This window comes from Balaenoptera physalus (genome assembly GCF_965194825.1).
Source record: "Balaenoptera physalus genome assembly, chromosome: 4".
NCBI lineage: Eukaryota > Metazoa > Chordata > Mammalia > Artiodactyla > Balaenopteridae > Balaenoptera > Balaenoptera physalus.
In genome coordinates, this window is record NC_138891.1 from 44,797,683 (window position 1) to 44,817,106 (window position 19,424).

General features: G+C 37.3%; 1 long non-coding RNA gene across 3 annotated transcripts in view; it reads left to right on the plus strand.

Moving 5' to 3' along the window:
* Positions 1-5,946: 5,946 nt before the first annotated feature.
* LOC309659150 overlaps positions 5,947-19,424 on the plus strand; it is a 415,904-nt gene continuing 402,426 nt past the window's right edge. For all 3 annotated transcript variants that reach the window (XR_014262627.1, XR_014262628.1, XR_014262629.1), the window contains exon 1: positions 5,947-6,298. This is a non-coding gene — a long non-coding RNA (uncharacterized lncRNA). The remainder of the gene's footprint in view (positions 6,299-19,424) is intronic.

Sequence of the window (19,424 nt, forward strand, 5' to 3'; positions counted from 1 at the left end):
CTCCCTCCCACCCTCCCTATCCCACAACTCTAGATGGTCACAAAGCACCGAGCTGATCTCCCTGTGCAATGTGGCTGCTTCCCACTAGCTATCTCTTTTACATTTGATAGTGTATATATGTCCATGCCACTCTCTCACTTTGTCCCAGCTTACCCTTCCTCCTCCCCATATCCTCAAGTCCATTCTCTAGTATGTCTGCGTCTTTATTCCCGTCTTGCCACTAGGTTCTTCATGACCCCCTTTTTTTTTTCTCCTTAGATTCCATATATATGTGTTAGCATACTGTATCTGTTTTTCTCTTTCTGACATACTTCACTCTGTATGACACACTCTAGGTCCATCCACCTCACTACAAATAATTCAATTTCGTTTCTTTTTATGGCTGAGTAATATTCCATTGTATATACGTGCCACATCTTCTTTATCCATTCATCCGATGATGGACACTTAGGTTGCTTCCATGTCCTGGCTATTGTAAATAGAGCTGCAATGAACACTGTGGTACATGACTCTTTTTGAATTACGGTTTTCTCAGGGTATATGCCCAGTAGTGGGATTGCTGGGTCATATGGTAGTTCTATTTTTAGTTTTTTAAGGAACCTCCATACTGTTCTCCATAGTGGCTGTATCAATTTACATTCCCGCCAACAGTGCAAGAGTGTTCCCTTTTCTCCACACCCTCTCCAGCTTTTATTGTTTCTAGATTTTTTGATGATGGCCATTCTGACTGGTGTGAGATGATATCTCATTGTAGTTTTGATTTGCATTTCTCTAATGATTAATGATGTTGAGCATTCTTTCATGTGTCTGTTGGCAATCTGTCTGTCTTCTTTGGAGAAATGTCTATTTAGGTCTTCTGCCCATTTTTGGATTGGGTTGTTTATTTTATTGTTATTGAGCTGCATGAGCTGCTTGTAAATCTTGGAGATTAATCCTTTGTCAGTTGCTTCATCTGCAAATATTTTCTCTCATTCTGAGGGTTGTCTTTCCGTCTTGATTATGGTTTCCGTTGCTGTGCAAAAGCTTTTAAGTTTCATTAGGTCCCATTTGTTTATTTGTGTTTCTATTTCCATTTCTCTAGGAGTTGGGTCAAAAAGGATCTTGCTGTGATTTATGTCATAGAGTGTTCTGCCTATGTTTTCCTCTAAGAGTTTGATAGTGTCTGCCCTTACACTTAGGTCTTTAATCCATTTTGAGTTTATTTTTGTGTATGGTGTCTGGGAGTGTTCTAATTTCATACTTTTACATGTACCTGTCCAGTTTTCCCAGCACCACTTATTGAAGAGGCTGTTTTTTTCTCCACTGTATATACTTGCCTCCTTTATCAAAGATAAGGTGACCATATGTGCGTGGGTTTATCTCTGGGCTTTCTATCCTCTTCCATTGATCTATGTTTCTGTTTTTGTGCCAGTACCAAACTGTCTTGATTACTGTACCTTTGTAATATAGTCTGAAATCAGGGAGCCTGATACCTTCAGCTCCATTTTTCGTTCTCAAGATTGCTTTGGCTATTCGGGGTCTTTTGGGTTTCCATACAAATTGTGAAATTTTTTGTTCTAGTTCTGTGAAAAATGCCAGTGGTAGTTTGATAGGGATTGCATTGAATCTGTAGATTGCTTTGGGTAGTAGAGTCATTTTTCACAATGTTGATTCTTCCAATCCAAGAACATGGTATATCTCTCCATCTATTTGTATCATCTTTAATTTCTTTCATTAGTGTCTTATAATTTTCTGCATACAGGTCTTTTGTCTCCTTAGGTAGGTTTATTCCTAGATATTTTATTCTTTTTGTTGCAATGGTAAATGGGAGTGTTTTTTTAATTTCACTTTCAGATTTTTCATCATTAGTGTATAGGAATACAAGAGATTTCTGTGCATTAATTTTGTATCCTGCTACTTTACCAAATTCATTGATTAGCTCTAGTAGTTTTCTGGTAGCATCTTTAGGATTCTCTATATATAGTATCATGTCATCTGCAAACAGTGACAGCTTTACTTCTTCTTTTCCGATTTGGATTCCTTTTATTTCTTTGTCTTCTCTAATTGCTGTGGCTAACACTTCCAAAACTATGTTGAATAATAGTGGTGAGAGTGGGCAATCTTGTCTTGTTCCTGATCTTAGTGGAAATGGTTTCAGTTTTTCACCATTGAGGACAATGTTAGCTGTGGGTTTCTCATATATGGCCTTTATTATGTTGAGGAAAGTTCCATCTGTGCCTACATTTTGCAGGGCTTTTATCATAAATGGGTGTTGAATTTTGTCGAAAGCTTTCTCTGAATCTATTGAGATGATCATATGGTTTTTCTCCTTCAATTTGTTAATATGATGTATCACGTTGATTGATTTGCATATATTGAAGAATCCTTGCATTCCTGGAATAAACCCCACTTGATCATGGTGTATGATCCTTTTAATGTGCTGTTGGATTCTGTTTGCTAGTATTTTGTTGAGGATTTTTGCATCTATGTTCATCAGTGATATTGACCTCTAGTTTTCTTTCTTTGTGACATCTTTGTCTGGTTTTGGTATCAGGTTTATGGTGGCCTCGTAGAATGAGTTGGGGAGTGTTCCTCCCTCTGCAATATTTTGGAAGAGTTTGAGAAGGATAGGTGCCAGCTCTTCTCTAAATGTTTGATAGAATTCGCCTGTGAAGCCATCTGGTCCTGGGCTTTTGTTTGTTGGAAGATTTTTAATCATAGTTTCAATTTCAGTGCTTGTGATTGGACTGTTCATATTTTCTATTTTTTCCTGGTTCAGTCTCGGCAGGTTGTGCATTTCTAAGAATCTGTCCATTTCTTCCCGGTTGTCCATTTTATTGGCATATATTTGCTTGCAGTAATCTCTCATGATCGTTTGTATTTCTGCAGTGTCAGTGGTTACTTCTCCTTTTTCATTTCTAATTCTATTGATTTGAGTCTTCTCCCTTTTTCTCTTTATGAGTCTGGCTAATGGTTTATCAATTTTGTTTATCTTCTCAAAGAACCAGCTTTTAGTTTTATTGACCCTTGCTATTGTCTCCTTCATTTCTTTTTCATTTATTTCTGCTCTGATCCTTATGATTTCTTTCCTTCTGCTAGCTTTGGGGTTTTTTGTTCTTTCTCTAATTGCTTTAGGTGCAAGGTTAGGTTGTTTATTCGAGATATTTCCTGGTTCTTGAGGTAGGCTTGTACTGCTAAAAACTTCCCACTTAAAACTGCTTTGGCTGCATCCCATGGGTTTTGGGTCGTCGTGTCTCCATTGTCATTTGTTCCTAGGTATTTTTTGATTTCCCCTTTGATTTCTTCAGTGATCACTTCGTTATTAAGTAGTGTATTGTGTAACCTCCATGTGTTTGTATTTTTTACAGATCTTTTCCTGTAATTGATATCTAGTCTCATAGAGTTGTGGTCGGAAAAGATACTTGATACGATTTCAATTTTCTGAAATTTACCAAGGCTTGATTTGTGACCCAAGATATGATCTATCCTGGAGAATGTTCCATGAGCACTTAAGAAAAATGTGTATTCTGTTGTTTTTGGGTGGAATGTCCTATAAATATCAATTAAGTTGATCTTGTTTAACGTATCATTTAAAGCTTGTGTTTCCTTATTTATTTTCATTTTGGATGATATGTCCATTGGTGAAAGTGGGGTTTTAAAGTCCCCTCCTATGATTGTGTTACTGTCGATTTCCCCTTTTATGGCTGTTAGTATTTGCCTTATGTATTGAGTTGCTCCTATGTTGGGTGCATAAATATTTACAATTTTTATACATTCCTCTTGGATCGATCCCTTGATCATTATATAGTGTCCTTCTTTGTCTCTTGTAATTGTCTTTATTTTAAAGTCTATTTTGTCTGATATGAGAATTGCTACTCCAGCTTTCTTTTGATTTCCATTTGCATGGAATATCTTTTTCCAGCCCCTCTCTTTCAGTCTGTATGTGTCTCTAGGTCTGACATGGGTCTCTTGTAGACAGCATATATATGGGTCTTGTTTTTGTATCCATTCAGCCAGTCTGTGTCTTTTGGTGGGAGCATTTAATCCATTTACATTTAAGGTAATTATCGATATGTATGTTCCTCTTCCCATTTTCTTAAATGTTTTGGGTTTGTTATTGTAGGTGTTTTCCTTCTCTTGTGTTTCTTGCCTAGAGAAGTTCCTTTAGCATTTGTTGTAAAGCTGGTTTGGTGGTGCTGAACTCTCTCAGCTTTTGCTTGTCTGTAAAGGTTTTAATTTCTCCATCAAATCTGAATGAGATCCTTGCTGGGTAGAGTAATCTTGGTTGTAGGTTTTTCTCCTTCATCACTTTAAGTATATCCTGCCACTCCCTTCTGGCTTGCAGAGTTTCTGCTGAAAGATCAGATGTTAACCTTATGGGGATTCCCTTGTGTGTTATTTGTTGTTTTTCCCTTGCTGCTTTTAATATGTTTTCTTTATATTTAATTTTTGCTAGTTTGATTAATATGTGTCTTGGCGTGTTTCTCGTTTTATTTATCCTGTATGGGACTCTCTGTGCTTCCAGGACTTGATTAACTATTTCCTTTCCCATATTAGGGAGGTTTTCAACTATAATCTCTTCAAATATTTTCTCAGTCCCTTTCTTTTTCTCTTCTTCTTCTGGGACCCCTATAATTCGAATGTTGGTGCGTTTAATGTTGTCCCAGAGGTCTCTGAGACTGTCCTCAGTTCTTTTCATTCTTGTTTCTTTATTCTGCTCTGCAGTAGTTATTTCCACTATTTTATCTTTCAGGTCCTTATCCGTTCTTCTGCCTCAGTTATTCTGCTATTGATCCCGTCTAGAGTATTTTTAATTTCATTTATTGTGTTTTTCATTGTTGCTTGGTTCCTCTTTAGTTCTTCTACGTCCTTGTTAAATGTTTCTTGCATTTTGTCTATTCTATTTCCAAGATTTTGGATCATCCTTACTATCATTATTCTGAATTATTTTTCAGATAGACTGCCTATTTCCTCTTCATTTGTTAGGTCTGGTGTGTTTTGACCCTGCTCCTTCATCTGCTGTGTGTTTTTCTGTCTTCTCATTTGCTTATCTTACTGTGTTTGGGGTCTCCTTTTCACAGGCTGCAGGTTTGTATTTCCCGTTGTTTTTGGTATCTGTCCCCAGTGGCTAAGGTTGGTTCAGTGGGTTGTGTAGGCTTCCTGGTGGAGGGGACTAGTGCCTGTGTTCTGGTGGATCAGGCTGGATCTTGTCTTTCTGGTGGGCACGTCCAAATCTGGTGGTGTGTTTTGGGGTGTCTGTGGCCTTATTATGATTTTAGGCAGCCTCTCTGCTAATGGATGGGGTTGTGTTCCTGTCTTGCTAGTTGTCTGGCATAGGGTGTCCAGCACTGGAATTGCTGGTCGTTGAGTGAAGCTGGGTCTTGATGTTGAGATGGAGATCTCTGAGAGATTTTTGCCGTTTGGTGTTACATGGAGCTGGGAGGTCTCTTGTGGACCAGTGTCCTGAAGTTGGCTCTCCCACCTCAGAGGCATGGCCCTGATGCCTGGCTGGAGAACCAAGAGCCTTTCGTCCACATGGCTCAGAGTAAAAGGGAGATAAAATAGAAAGAAAGAAAGAAAGAGGCTATAATATAGTGAAGTAAAATAAAGCTATTATAAAGCAAAGCTATACAGACAAAATCTCACCCAGAAGCATACATATATACACTCACAAAAATAGGAAAAGGGGAAAAATTAATATATCCTGCTCCCAAAGTCCACCTTCTGAATTTGGGATGATTCGTTGTCTATTCAGGTATTCCACAGATGCAGGTTCATCAAGTTGTTTGTGGAGTTTTAATCCGCTGCTTCTGAGGCTGCTGGGAGAAATTTCCCTTTCTCTTCTTTCTTGGTACAGCTCCCGGGGTTCAGCTTTAGATTTGGACCCGCCTCTGCATGTAGGTCGCCTGAGGGCGTCTGTTCCCCGCCCAGACAGGACGGGGTTAAAGGAGCAGCTGCCTCGCGGGCTCTGGCTCACTCAGGCCGGGGGAGGGAGGGGTACAGAGGAGGCGGGGCGAGCCTGCGGCGGCAGAGGCCAGCATGACGTTGCAGCAGCCTGAGGCACGCCGTGCGTTCTCCTGGGGAAGTTTTCCCCGGATCACACGGAAGCCTGGCCGTGGCGGGCTGCACAGGCTCCCGGGAGGGGCGGTGTGGAGAGTGACCTGTGCTCGCACACAGGCTTCTTGGTGGCGGCAGCAGCAGCCTTAGCGTCTCATGCCCGTTTCTGGGGTCCGCGCTTATGGCCGCAGCTCACACTGGTCTCTGGAGCTCGTTTAGGCGGCGCTCTGAATCCCCTCTCCTCGCGCACCAGGAAACAGAGGTAAGAAAAAGTCTCTTGCCTCTTCGGCAGCTGCAGACTTTTCCCCGGACTCCCTCCCTGCTAGCCGTGGCAAACTAGTCCCTTCAGGCTGTGTTCACGCCGCCAACCCCAGTCCTCTCCCTGTGATCCGACCGAAGCCCGAGCCTCAGCTCCCAGCCCCGCCCGCCCCGGCGGGGGAGCAGACAAGCCTCTTGGGCTGGTGAGTGCTGCTCGGTGCCGAGCCTCTGTGCGGGAGTCTCTCCGCTTTGCCCTCCGCACCCCTGTGGCTGCGCTGTCCTCCGTGGCTCCGAAGCTTCCCCCCTCTGCCACCTGCAGTCTCCGCCCGCGAAGGGGCTTCCTAGTGTGTGGAAACCGTTCCTCCTTCACGGCTCCCTCCCACTGGTGCAGGTCCCGTCCCTATTCTTTTGTCTCTGTTATTTCTTTTTTCTTTTGCCCTACCCAAGTACGTGGGGAGTTTCTTGCCTTTTGGGAGGTCTGACGTCTTCTGCCAGCGTTCAGTGGGTGTTCTGTAGGATCAGTTCCACGTATAGATGTATTTCTAATGTATCTGTGGGAAGGAAGGTGATCTCCGCATCTTACTCTTCCGCCATCTTGCCTGTTCCCAGGTATGTTTTGATTTCCTCTTTGATTTCTTCAGTGATCTCTTGGTTATTAGGTAGTGTGTTTGTATTTCTTACAGATTTTTTCCTGTAATTGATATCTAGTCTCATAGCATTGTGTTCGGAAAAGACACTTGATACGGTTTAGGAATGAGTTTGGAAGTGGATTTTTGTCTCTCAAGTTTCCAGAGAATTTAGACTAGTTGACATCTTGATTTCACCCTTATGATTCACTGACCAGAGAATCCAGTCACACATTGCCACAGTTCTGACTACAGAACTGTGAGCTAATAAATGTGTTGTTTTCAAACAGCTAAATTTGTAGTCATTTGCTATGCAATAATATAAAACAATTACAGTAGTTTATGAATAAGTGAGTGAATGAATGAAGTATAAACAAAAAACAAATAAAATGAGAAGAAACAATCTTCGTAACATAATTCCAAAAAGGAAATATAGAAATGTGGGAAATAGAAAATCACCATTAACATCAAAATAATGATTGCTTTACAGAACATCCATAGTTGCATGATAAAATTAGCATGCTAAATTTTAAGGAAAAACAGAACATTTGCATAACGTCAAGGTATCTCCTCCAAGTTACTTATTGATACTCTTCCCTCCTAGATCTGGAGTTGAATTCCCATCTCTTTGAATGTAGGTTTGTTTTAGCAACTATGGTACAACAGTGTATGAAAAGAGAAAAAAAAAAAAGTAATTTTACTGGAGATAAACTTGGCAGACATTACCCTATCCAAGTAATCAAGATTAATACCATGAATCCTAAGCCATATTGATACCATATTCCCCCTGATGTGATGTAATGAGAAGAGCATCTCATCTCTCTGGTAATTCTTTTCCCATGTCCTTAACTCCAGAATAATCATGCGAAAATATCTTAAACTTAAATTAAGGTACCTTATTAAAAAATACCGTAAGTGGTGGTTTCTATCATATTTCTGTTTAATTTGCCTGTCTGCTTTTTTTGAGAAACCAGATGGATCATGGGGAAAAAGTATATACACTACCCAGACTTAACCACACATTAGTCCTGATTGCAGCTCTGTGTATGATATTTTTATTAGTGTTAGAGTAGCTTAATAAGATCTCAGGTACAAATCTCTTGGGGCTTGTGTAATGACAGATATATCAGCAATTCATCCTCCAAGACATACTCTCCAGCCTGGAATCCTACTTCATGAAGAAGGATACGTAGGGGTGGACTGTGCATCTACTAGTCAGATCAAGTACTGCACCACCCAGAAACCTCAGTACAGTGCTTTGTTCCCAAAGGAAAGGCTGTTTTGGCCTCTGACCCTAGAGGTGAAGTAGGAGGAGCTCTGATTACTATCACTTCCAGTGACTAGGGCAGTTACATTCCCCATTACCACAAATCTGGGCTCTGAGGATCAGAAGTACTTGTCCCCAGTGAAGGGTGCACTCTTGCCAGGGAACACAGAAAGAATATTAGTGAATTAACTGTTATAGTGGTTGCCAAGACATTTTGAACTCTGTGTTCAGGTACTGGCAGGTTAAAAGAAGAGTCACCACACCAGCAGGTGTGATCAGCCAGAGGAGGTAGGGCTGCTTTTACACAATAGGGACAAGAAAAAAATATGTTTGCAGCCCAGGTAATCCACTTAGGTACTTCCTGATGCTCCTCTGATCCATTTTAACTGTGAAGGAACTTGTGCAGAGACCTAATCTAAGCAGTCTGTGAGTATTGAGGTTCAATAATGGAAGTTTGGGACACAGCACCAGGTTGACATACCTTAGCAATAGTTTAAGGTAAAGAGAAATTAGAATGCATAGTGGTTGGGGGAGATGATGAGTACCCTTTGTGATGCAGAGATCAGCTGAAGTGATGGGAGCTGTAGTTCAACCTACTAAACTCATTCAGGCAAAGAGTCACCTGGGAAACTTGAGAAGCTATACCATCATGACCCTGTATGGAGAAATAGTTTTTTGCGACAAAAGAGGGAGACTGTGGTAGCTATTAAAATACCCTGCAGAGCTCCAACCACAGGGATTGTAATTGACCAAGTAGGTGCTCTCTAGAATTTGTTCCTCTGTTTATTTGGAGACCGTGCTCTCTATGGACTGCTCCCAGCCAATGATAGAGTACAGCAGGGACATTCATACAAGACTTGTTTCTGGAAGAGATGGGATTCCTCAGACCGTCAAAGTTGGCTCAAGGGTTTCATATTTTCTGTCAAATAGGTATTTGCCCTAGTAAATTCTTCCATGTTAAATCTTGCCTTGATGTCAGCTTTTGGAGGATCCAGACTAACACATATTTGAGCTGCTAAATGGTAGATTTGAAAACACTCAAATATACTGGATAATGTCAAATTACAAGGAGGTTATATCAATTTATAGTTCTACTATAAAGACTGTATGTCGGAATTACTTTGGTTAAACCATTTTACCAACATTGAATTTTAAGTTTTTTAGTTTGGACAATATGTTAGTTTTCAATTCTTACCCTATTTCAGCTTTAATTTGTATTTCCTTAATTTCTATTGTAGTTGAGCATTTTTTCTTTTACTTATTGGCCTTTTATATTTTCTCCTACATAAAATGTGCTTTTAAGATTTTATTTTTAATAAAATTTATATATGTTTAAGGTTACAACATGATAATTTATATACATATACATATACACATATAATGAAATGATTATTAGTCAAGTTAATTAATGCAACAGCCCCTCATGTAGTTTCCATTTTTTTGTGATAAAAGCACCTGAAATCTACTCCTTTAGCACGTTTCTGGTATTCAATACACTGTTATTAACTCTAGTCATCCTACTATATATTAGACCTTTAGACTTATTCATCCCACACAACTTTGACTTTGTACCCTTGGACCAACATCTCCCCATTTTCTCTACCTCCCACCCCCTGAAAACCAACATTCTACTCTCTCCTTCTATGCATTTAACGTTTTTAAGATTCCACATAGAAATGTTACCATACAGGGTTTTGTTTTTTTTGGGTTTATTTTGGTCTGTCTTATTTTACTTAGCACAATATCCTCCAGGTTCATTCATGTTATCACAAATGGCAAGATTTCCTTATTTTTAAGACTGAATAATATTCCATTGTATAGATGTACCACATTTTCTTGATCCATTCATCTGTTGGTGGACATATAGTTTTTTTCTATGCCTTGGATATTGTGAATTATGCTGCAATGAGTTTGGCAGTCCAGATATATCTCTGAGGTACTGATTTCATTTCCTTCAGGTATGTACCCAGAAAAGGGATTGCTGGGTCATACTGTAGCTCCATTTTTAGTTATTTGAGGAAACTCCATACTGTTTTCTATAATGGCTATACCAATTTACATTCTCATCAACAGTCTACAAGTGTACACCTTTCTCCACATCCACGCTGACACTTGGTATCTTTTTTTATTTTTGATAATAGCCATTCTAACAGATGTGAGCTGATATCTCATTGTGGTTTTGATTTGCACTTCCCTGATAACTAGTGATTTTGAGCATCTTTTCATATACCTGTTGGCCATCTGTATATCTTCACTGGAAAAATGTCTATTCAGATCTTCTGCCCATTTTTTAATCAGGTTATTTGTTTTTGTTTTTTTGGTTTTTGCTATTGAATGTATGGGTTACTTATATATTTTGGATATTAGCCCCTTATTGGACACAGTTTTAAAATATATATTTTCTCCCACTCCATATGTTTCCTTTTTATTTTGTTGATTGTTTTCTCTGCCATGCAGAAGATTTTTAGTCTGATATAGTTCCACTTGTTTATTTTTGCTTTTATTGCCTAAAGTTTGATGTCATATCCAAAAAATCACTGCTTAAGTCCATGTCAAGGTGATTTCTCCCTGTGTTTTCTTCGAGGAGTTTTATAGTTTCAGGTCTTATGTTTAGGTCTTTAATCCATTTTGAGTTGATTCCTGTGTGTGATGTAAGATAAACATGCATTCTTAACTTTTGTCAATATTTCTGTTGAGTTGTTTATATTTTTCTCATTGATTTATAGGAATTGTTTACATATTCCAGATAATAAGCTCTTTTTCGAAATATGTGTGGTAAATATCTTCTTGTTTGTGGCTTATGATTTTATTTTTAAAGTAATGTCTTGATGAATGGAAACATTCAACAGTCAAATATTTCAGTATTTTCATAAATAGTTAGTGATTTATTTGCCTTATTTAAGATCAGCTTCCTGGTCTTGTCTACCTATACCTCATCAGGGAGTTTTCACCTTGTCAGACCCAGCTAAGTTTTCCTGTTGAGAAGCCTATACCCACAATATTCTTGTGAGAGACTTAGAGCTTTCCAAACTTGGCCTGCAGTTTCTTATGTGCCAGTTTTGGCCTACTGACTACAGGCCAGCTCTGGCAGGACAACCTGACAAATTTCTCCTCCATCTGTGAGTTGCAATAACTTATCTTGCCAGATCTGAATCCCAACCTTGGCGGAAACTCTTTGCCAAATTTATTCTTTCCTTGAAAAGACCTAGAATATTCTTTAGAGTTTTGTTACACTTTTATAGTTAATGACCTATTGTAATTGATAATTATTGAGATTTAAGTCTCTTATTCAACTTAATGTGTAATTTTCTTCTCCTACTTGGGCCCTGACCACTATATACTGTTCTCTATAATTTTTAATGTGCACTGAAGCCTATTAACAAAGTGTTTTTCATCTTTTTATAAATCACATTTATTCATTGTATCTTTATATTATAACCTATAATTTTGTATTCTTAGATAAATTATTTCTGATTATTCTTAATATATACATTTGTATATTTGTGTAGCTGTATATAATTATGCTGTAACTATCAAAATTGATCAGATATAGAATAGGCTGAGTATAAGAGAGACTTGACTTTTACTGAAAATAAGGTTCTTTTTTCTTTATAAACTCACTTATATAATAATTTGTTTACTCACAAACAGTTATAGTCCCTTTTTAAATTTTTGTAACTCTGTAATATTTATTTCTTCTTGCATATGGTTTTTCCAAAGGAAAAATTTCCCCAAAGAACTTCGAAGTGGTCTGGTGATATTGACAAAATATGCCACTTACCAATTCAGATTTGTTTCTAAAACATAACGGAAAGACTGCCTATAAACAAATATAAAGTTTTTAGGTATTAAATATAAGTAATGTAGTCTGAGAGCCTTAGCCAGTGAATGGCATTTCACTCTTTTTCTGTGTTGTATATCTTTTGTGCCTTTTCTACATATTTTCACCCACTTTTTTTGTGTTCTTCACTGCTGTGACAGATAGTTGAAGGTTTATCCTGAAAACACCTTGCTCAGCTACACCCCATATCTTTCATTTTATGCCTTCAACATCTTCTCCCTCTACCATGTGGATGCCTGTAGAGGAAACTCCTTAACCATCTGGCACATGTAGAGTTGATTTACAGCTGGGCTGAATGATCATTATCTCTTATTTCTGTCTGATTTTTGACTCTTGGCTAAGATAGGACAAGACCTATGATGTGCAGTTGAAAGTTGAAACTCTCTTAGTGGTCACAAATCAGTACTACTGATGGTTTGCCTCTGGCCTAATCCGTTAAGTCAGCTTTTCTTGATTAAGTGACCAGAGGGTTATTTAAAACTCTCACTAGGAACTTCTGTTTTGAGTTCTCCTGAAGCCAAGATTGCTGACACAGATATTGGAGGTTTGAGTTGGAGCGAGAGCATTTTCACGTGTGAATAAGGTCCTCTGCGAAGTTTGTGCATGGAATGTCTCTGGAACTTCTGGCCCTTGCCTGCACTCTTCTTTTCATGCTGAACTATATCATTTGTCTTTAAAGAAAATCTTTAGATGAGTTTGCTCTGTGGTGTCTATTGAACCTATTCAACTATCTAAACTGGGGAAATCTTTGTATGCTCAAACCTGGAAGTTGGAAAGATGTAACAACTCTGGGCCAACCTTTGATTAATGAGCAGCAAAAGCCAATAGGTACGTATTCCCCTCATTTGTGTCTCAGAGGAACAATTCTGAAAAGCATTATAAAAGCTTCCTTAGGCTACCCCCAGCCACATTGATCCCCAGTTTCTCACAGAAGAAACTAACTCATTATTCACCTTTAGACTGGTTTTCCTTTCTTTCCTGTTTCATTCTTCCCAGGCTTTCCATTCTTGGTTTCTGGGATCAATTTCCCAAAGCCTGCAATCCCTAGATTTAGATTCTGATTTCTGAAATAAACTCAAGCTAAGACACTCTAATAAATTGTATGATGTTTTTCCTATTCTTTAAAAAATTTTTATGACATAGTATTCTTACTAGCAAATGCTAAATAGATGTGAAATTTTGAAATAAAACCTCTGCTATTACAGTCTGTAAGAATTATTAAGCTACTGCCTAAACTAAAATTGTGCCCATTTCTTTACCGAGAATAATTCTGGATTAAATGAATTATCTTTTCATTTTTAGCCTTCACTCTTCATTTACTTTTAAAACAATTTATTGAAATAAAGTTGATTTACAATGTTATGTTAGTTTCAGTTGTATAGACAAATGACTCAGTTATGTATATATATATGTATGTATAATTATTTTTTCAAATAATACATATATTCTTTTTAGATTCTTTTCCATTATAGGTTATTACAAGATATTGAGTATAGTTCCCTGTGCTATACAGTATGTCCTTGCTGGTTATCTATTTTATATATAGTCGTGGGTATATTTTAATCCCCAAATCCTAATTTGTCATCTCCCCTTTCCCCTTTGGTAAACATAAGTTTGTTTTCTATGTCTGTGAGTCTATTTCTTTTTTTTTTTAATTTTTATTTATTTGTCTATTTATTTATTTATGGCTGTGTTGGGTCCTCGCTTCCGTGCAAGAACTTTCTCCAGTTGCAGCAAGTGGGGGCCACTCTTCATCGCGGTGCGCGGGCCTCTCACCATCGCGGCCTCTGTTGTTGCGGAGCACAGGCTCCAGATGCGCAGGCTCAGTAATTGTGGCTCACAGGCCCAGCCGCTCCGCGGCATGTGGGATCCTCCCAGACCAGGGCCCGAACCCGTGTCCCCCGCACTGGCAGGCAGACTCTCAACCACTGCGCCACCAGGGAAGTCCCCTGGGAGTCTATTTCTGTTTTGTAAATAAGCTCATTTGTATAGATTCCACATATAAGTTGTATCACATGATATGTGTCTTTCTCTGTCTTACTGCACTTAGTATGATAATTTCTAGGTTCACCCATGTTGCTGTAAAAGGCGTTATGTCATTCTTTTATGTCTGAGTAATATTCCATTGTGTATATGTACCACATCTTCTTTATCCATTCATCTGTCTATGGACACTTAGGTTGTTCCCATGTCTCGACTATTGTAAATAGTTCTGCAATGAATATTGCCTTCACTCTTCATTTGAATGCTAATCTATGTAATGAGGGAAAATTGGTTTTTAGATACTATCCAAGAATTTTCCTGAAATGTAATAAGGCCTGAATCCTCAACATGAATGATACCACTGAGCAGAATTAAAGACTAACATTAATACACATTGCTTTAAAATTGAAGTTCATTAAGGAAAAGTTTGGTAAAAGAAAAAGAAAGCTGAGGAAACAGAATTATAAACTGAGAGAAGACTAATTATTAACAACAATAGATGGCAAATGTTAGTGAGTAATAGCCTCAAAATACTAAGGGGAAATTGAAATTTGACCTTTATATCCAACAAATTAATCAACCTAAAAGAAATTAAATATAAAGTTATATGTAACTTTCAAAAAAGTTTTACTACTGTTAGATCCATTAAATGAAAAGTTTGAAGTCCAGGATATGTAGGGGGAAAATATAAACAATGTACTTCAAAGAGAAAACAAAGAATTCAAAATGTATAGTAAAATATAATGAAAAAGTAAATCAACATGACATTCTGGCCAATCCCCAAAATATGATTGTGATAAGATAGTAAATATATATATATATATATATATGTATGTATTTATAATTAAAATTCTAGACAAAATACTACCTCAGAATTTAGGAATAAGCTTTTCAGAAAGATGGAAGTGAAAATCTGAATAAGAATCTAATGAGAATAACTTGCCTTATTCAGGACTACACTAAAGATAAGAATGAATTCAGACTTGTTTAAAAATATACATGTTACCAATTAAAGGCTAATGACTAAAATAATGTAACTGTAGTTTGTAAATCATTTACATCAGAACAGGAATAAAAGATGGCTCTAGAGTGAAAGGAAAATGCTATTAACCCAACATTTAGCTAGGGCACAGAAAATGTATACTGTACATTCATTTCTAGTGGTAATGTAAATTGGAACAGTTACTTTAAGGAGTAATTTAAAATGATCTAATAGAAATTTAAATACCCATACCTTATGAGTCAGTAATTCCTAAACATACACTGGAGAAACACTTGTTCACATGCACAAATGGACATATACAGGAAAGAGCCTAGCAGCAGTTTTGGTAATTTAATTTGATTTAAAAAATATAAAATTCCATCGAAAGGAAATAGATAAGTAAATTGTTAACACACAGGTACACAAGCACAAACACACACACAATCAAATTTTATACAATACTTTATTTGTCTCTTTCCTACTCTTTAATTTCTCTTTCTCACTCAGCCTATATAAAAATAATAATGGGTATATATGTATAACCTATTATTTTTTTCCCTTTATTCTTTTTCTTTTCTTTTATTGGAGTAAAATTGCTTTACAATGTTGTGTTAGTTTCTGCTGTACAATGAAGTGAATCAGCTATATGTATACCTATATACACTCCCTCTTGGACCTCCCTCCCCCACATCCTCCCCTCATCTAGGTCATCACAGAGCACTGAGCTGAGCTCCCTGTGCTATACAGCAGGCTCCCACTAGCTATCTATTTTACACATGGTAGTATATTTATGTCAAACCTAATCTCCCAATTCGTCCCACACTCCCCTTCACCCGCTGTGTCCACATGTCCGTTCTCTACATCTGCATCTCTATTCCTGCCCTAAAAATAGGTTCATATGTACCATTTTTCTAGATTCCACATATATATGTTAATATACGATATTTGTTTTTCTCTTTCTGGATTACTTCACTCTATATGACAGACTCTAGGTCTGTCCACATCTCTATACATGAACCAGTTTCATTCCTTTTTATGGCTGAGTAATATTCCATTGTGTATATATACCACATCTTCTTTTCCATTCATCTAGTTTTGGACATTTAGGTTCTTTCCATGTCCTGGCTGTTGTAAAGAGTGCTGCAGTGAACACTGGGGTACATGTGTCCTTTTGAATTATGGTTTTCTCAGGGTATATGCCCAGTAGTGGGATTGCTGGGTCGTATGGTAGTTCTATTTTTAGTTTTTTAAGGAACCTCCATACTGGGTGTATCATACTGGGTGTTCTCCATAGTGGGTGTATCAATTTACATTCCTACCAACAGTGCAAGAGGGTTCCCTTTTCTCCACACCCTCTCCAGCATTTATTGTTTGCAGATTTTTTGGTGATGGCCATTCTGGCCAGTGTGAGATGATACCTCATTGTAGTTTTGATTTGCATTTCTCTAATGACTAGTGATGTTGAGCATCCATTCAGGTGTTTGTTGGCAATCTGTATATCTTCTTTAGAGAAATGTCTATTTAGGTCTTCTGCCCATTTTTGGATTGGGTTGTTTGCTTTTTGATATTGAGTCCCATGAGCTGTTTGTATATTTTGGAGATTAATCCTTTGTCTGTTGCTTCATTGGCAAATATTTTCTCCCATTCTGAGGGTTGTCTTTTTGTCTTTTTTATGGTTTCCTTTGCTGTGGAAAAGCTCTTAAGTTTCATTAGGTCCCATTTGTTTATTATTGTTTTTATTTTCATTACTCTAGGAAGTGGGTCAAAAAAGATCTCGCTGTGATTTATGTCAAAGAGTGTTTTTCCTATGTTTTCCTCTATGAGTTTTATAATGTCTTGCCTTACATTTCGGTCTTTCATTCATTTGGAGATTATTTTTGTGTATGGTGTTAAGTAGTGTTCTAATTTCATTCTTTTACATGTAGCTGTCCAGTTTTCCCAGCCCCACTTACTGAAGAGGCAGTCTTTTCTCCATTGTATATTCTTGCCTCCTTTGTCATAGATTAGGTGACCATATGTGCGTGGGTTTATCTCTGGGCTTTCTATCCTGTACCATTGATCTATATTTCTGTGTTTGTGCCAGTACCATACTGTCTTGATTACCGTTGCTGTGTAGTATAGTTTGGGGTCAGGGAGCCTGATTCCTACAGCTCCGTTTTTCGTTCTCAGGATTGCTTTGGCTATTTGGGGTCTTTTGTGTTTCCAAATGAACTATAAAATTTTTTGTCCTAATTCTGTGAAGAATGCCATTGGCAGTTTGATAGGGATCACAATAAATCTGTAGATTGCTTTGGGTAGTATAGTCATTTTCACAATATTGATCTTCCACTCCAAGAACATGCTATATTTCTCCATCTGTTTATGTCATCTTTGATTTCTTTTATCAGTGTTTTATAGTTTTCTAAGTACAAGTATTTTGCCTCCTTAGATAGATTTATTCCTGGTATTTTATTCTTTTTGTTGCAGTGGTGAATGGGATTGTCTCCTTAATTTCTCTTTCTGATCTTTCGTTGTTAGTGTATAGGAATGCAAGAGATTTCTGTGCATTAATTTTGTGTCCTGCAACTTTACCAAATTCACTGATTAGCTCTAGTAGTTTTCTGGTGGCATCTTAAGGATTATCTATGTATAGTATCATGTCATCTGCAAACAATGACAGTTTTATTTCTTCTTTTCCAATTTGTATTCTTTTTATTTCTTTTTCTTCTCTGATTGCCTTGGCCAGGACTTTCAAAACTATGTTGAATAAGAGTGGCAAGAGTGAACATCCTTGTCTTGTTCCTGATCTTAGTGGAAATGCTTTCAGTTTTTCGCCATTGAGTATGATGTTTGCTGTGTGTTTGTCATATATGGCCTTTACTATGTTGAGGTAGTTTCCCTCTATGCCCATTTTCTGGAGACTTTTAATCATAAATGGTGTTGAATTTTGTCAAAAGCTTTTTCTGCATCTATTGAGATGATCATATGGTTTTTATTCCTTAATTTGTTAATATGGTGTATCACATTGATTGATTTGCATATATTGAAGAATCCTTGCATTCCTGGGATAAATCCACTTGATCATGGTGTTTGATACTTTTAATGTGCTGTTGGATTCTGTTTGCTAGTATTTTGTTGAAGATTTTTTCATATATGTTCATCAGTGAAACTGGTCTGTAATTTTCTTTTTTTGTGATATCTTTGTCTGATTTTGATATCAAAGTGATGGTGGCTTTGTAGAATGAATTTGGGAGTATTCCTCCCTCTGCAATTTTTTGGAAGAATTTGAGAAGAATGGGTGTTAGCTCTTCTCTAAATGTTTGATAGAATTTGCCTGTGAAGCTATCTGGTCCTGGACTTTTGTTTGTTGGAAGATTTGTAATTACAGTTTCAGTGTCATTACTTGTGATAGATCTGTTTATATTTTCTCATTCTTCCTGGTTCAGTCTTGGAAAGTTGTACCTTTCCAAGAATTTGTCCATTTCTTCGTGGTTGTCCATTTATTGGCATATAATTTTTTGTAGTAGTCTCTTATAATCCTTTATATTTCTGTGGTGTCAGTTGTGATTTCTCCTTTTTCATTTCTAAGTCTACTGACTTGCATCCTCTATCTTTTATTCTTGATGAGTCTGGCTAAGGGTTTATCAATTTTGTTTATCTTCTCAAAGAACCAATGTTGAGTTTTATTGATCTTTGCTATTTTTTTCTTCATTTCTATTTCATTTATTTCTGCTCTGAACTTTATGATTTCTTTCCTTCTACTGACTTTGGGTTTTCTTTGTGTTTCTCTTTCTAGTTGCTTTAGGTGCATTGTTAGATTGCTTATTTGAGATTTTTCTTGTTTCTTGAGGTGAGATTGAATTGCTATGAGCTTCCCTCTTAGAACTGGTTTTGATGCATACCATAGGTTTTGGATCATTGTGTTTTCATTGCCATTTTTTTCTATGTATTTTTATATTTCTTGTTTGAATTCTGCAGTGATCTCTTGAATATTTACTAGTGCAGTGTTTAGCCTCCATGTATTTGTGTTTTTTACAGTTTTTTTCCTGTAACTGATATCTAGTCTTATAGTGTTATGCTCAGAAAAGATGCTTGATATGATTCAATTTTCTTAAATTTTCCAGGGCTTGATTTGTGACCTAAGATGTGATCTATCCTGGAGAATGTTCCATGTTCACTTGAGAAGAAAGTGTATTCTGCCACTTTTGGGTGGAATGTCCTATAAACATCAATTAAATCTATCTGGTCTACTGTGTCATTTAAAGCTTGTGTTTCCATATTTATTTCTGTTTGGATGACCTGTCCATTGGTGTAAGTAGGGTGTTAAAGTCCCCTGCTATTATTGTGTTACTGTTGATTTCCCCTTTTATGGTGGTTAGCATTTGCCTTAGGTATTGTGGTGCTCCTATGTTGGGTGCATAAATATTTATATTTGTTATACCTTCTTCTTGG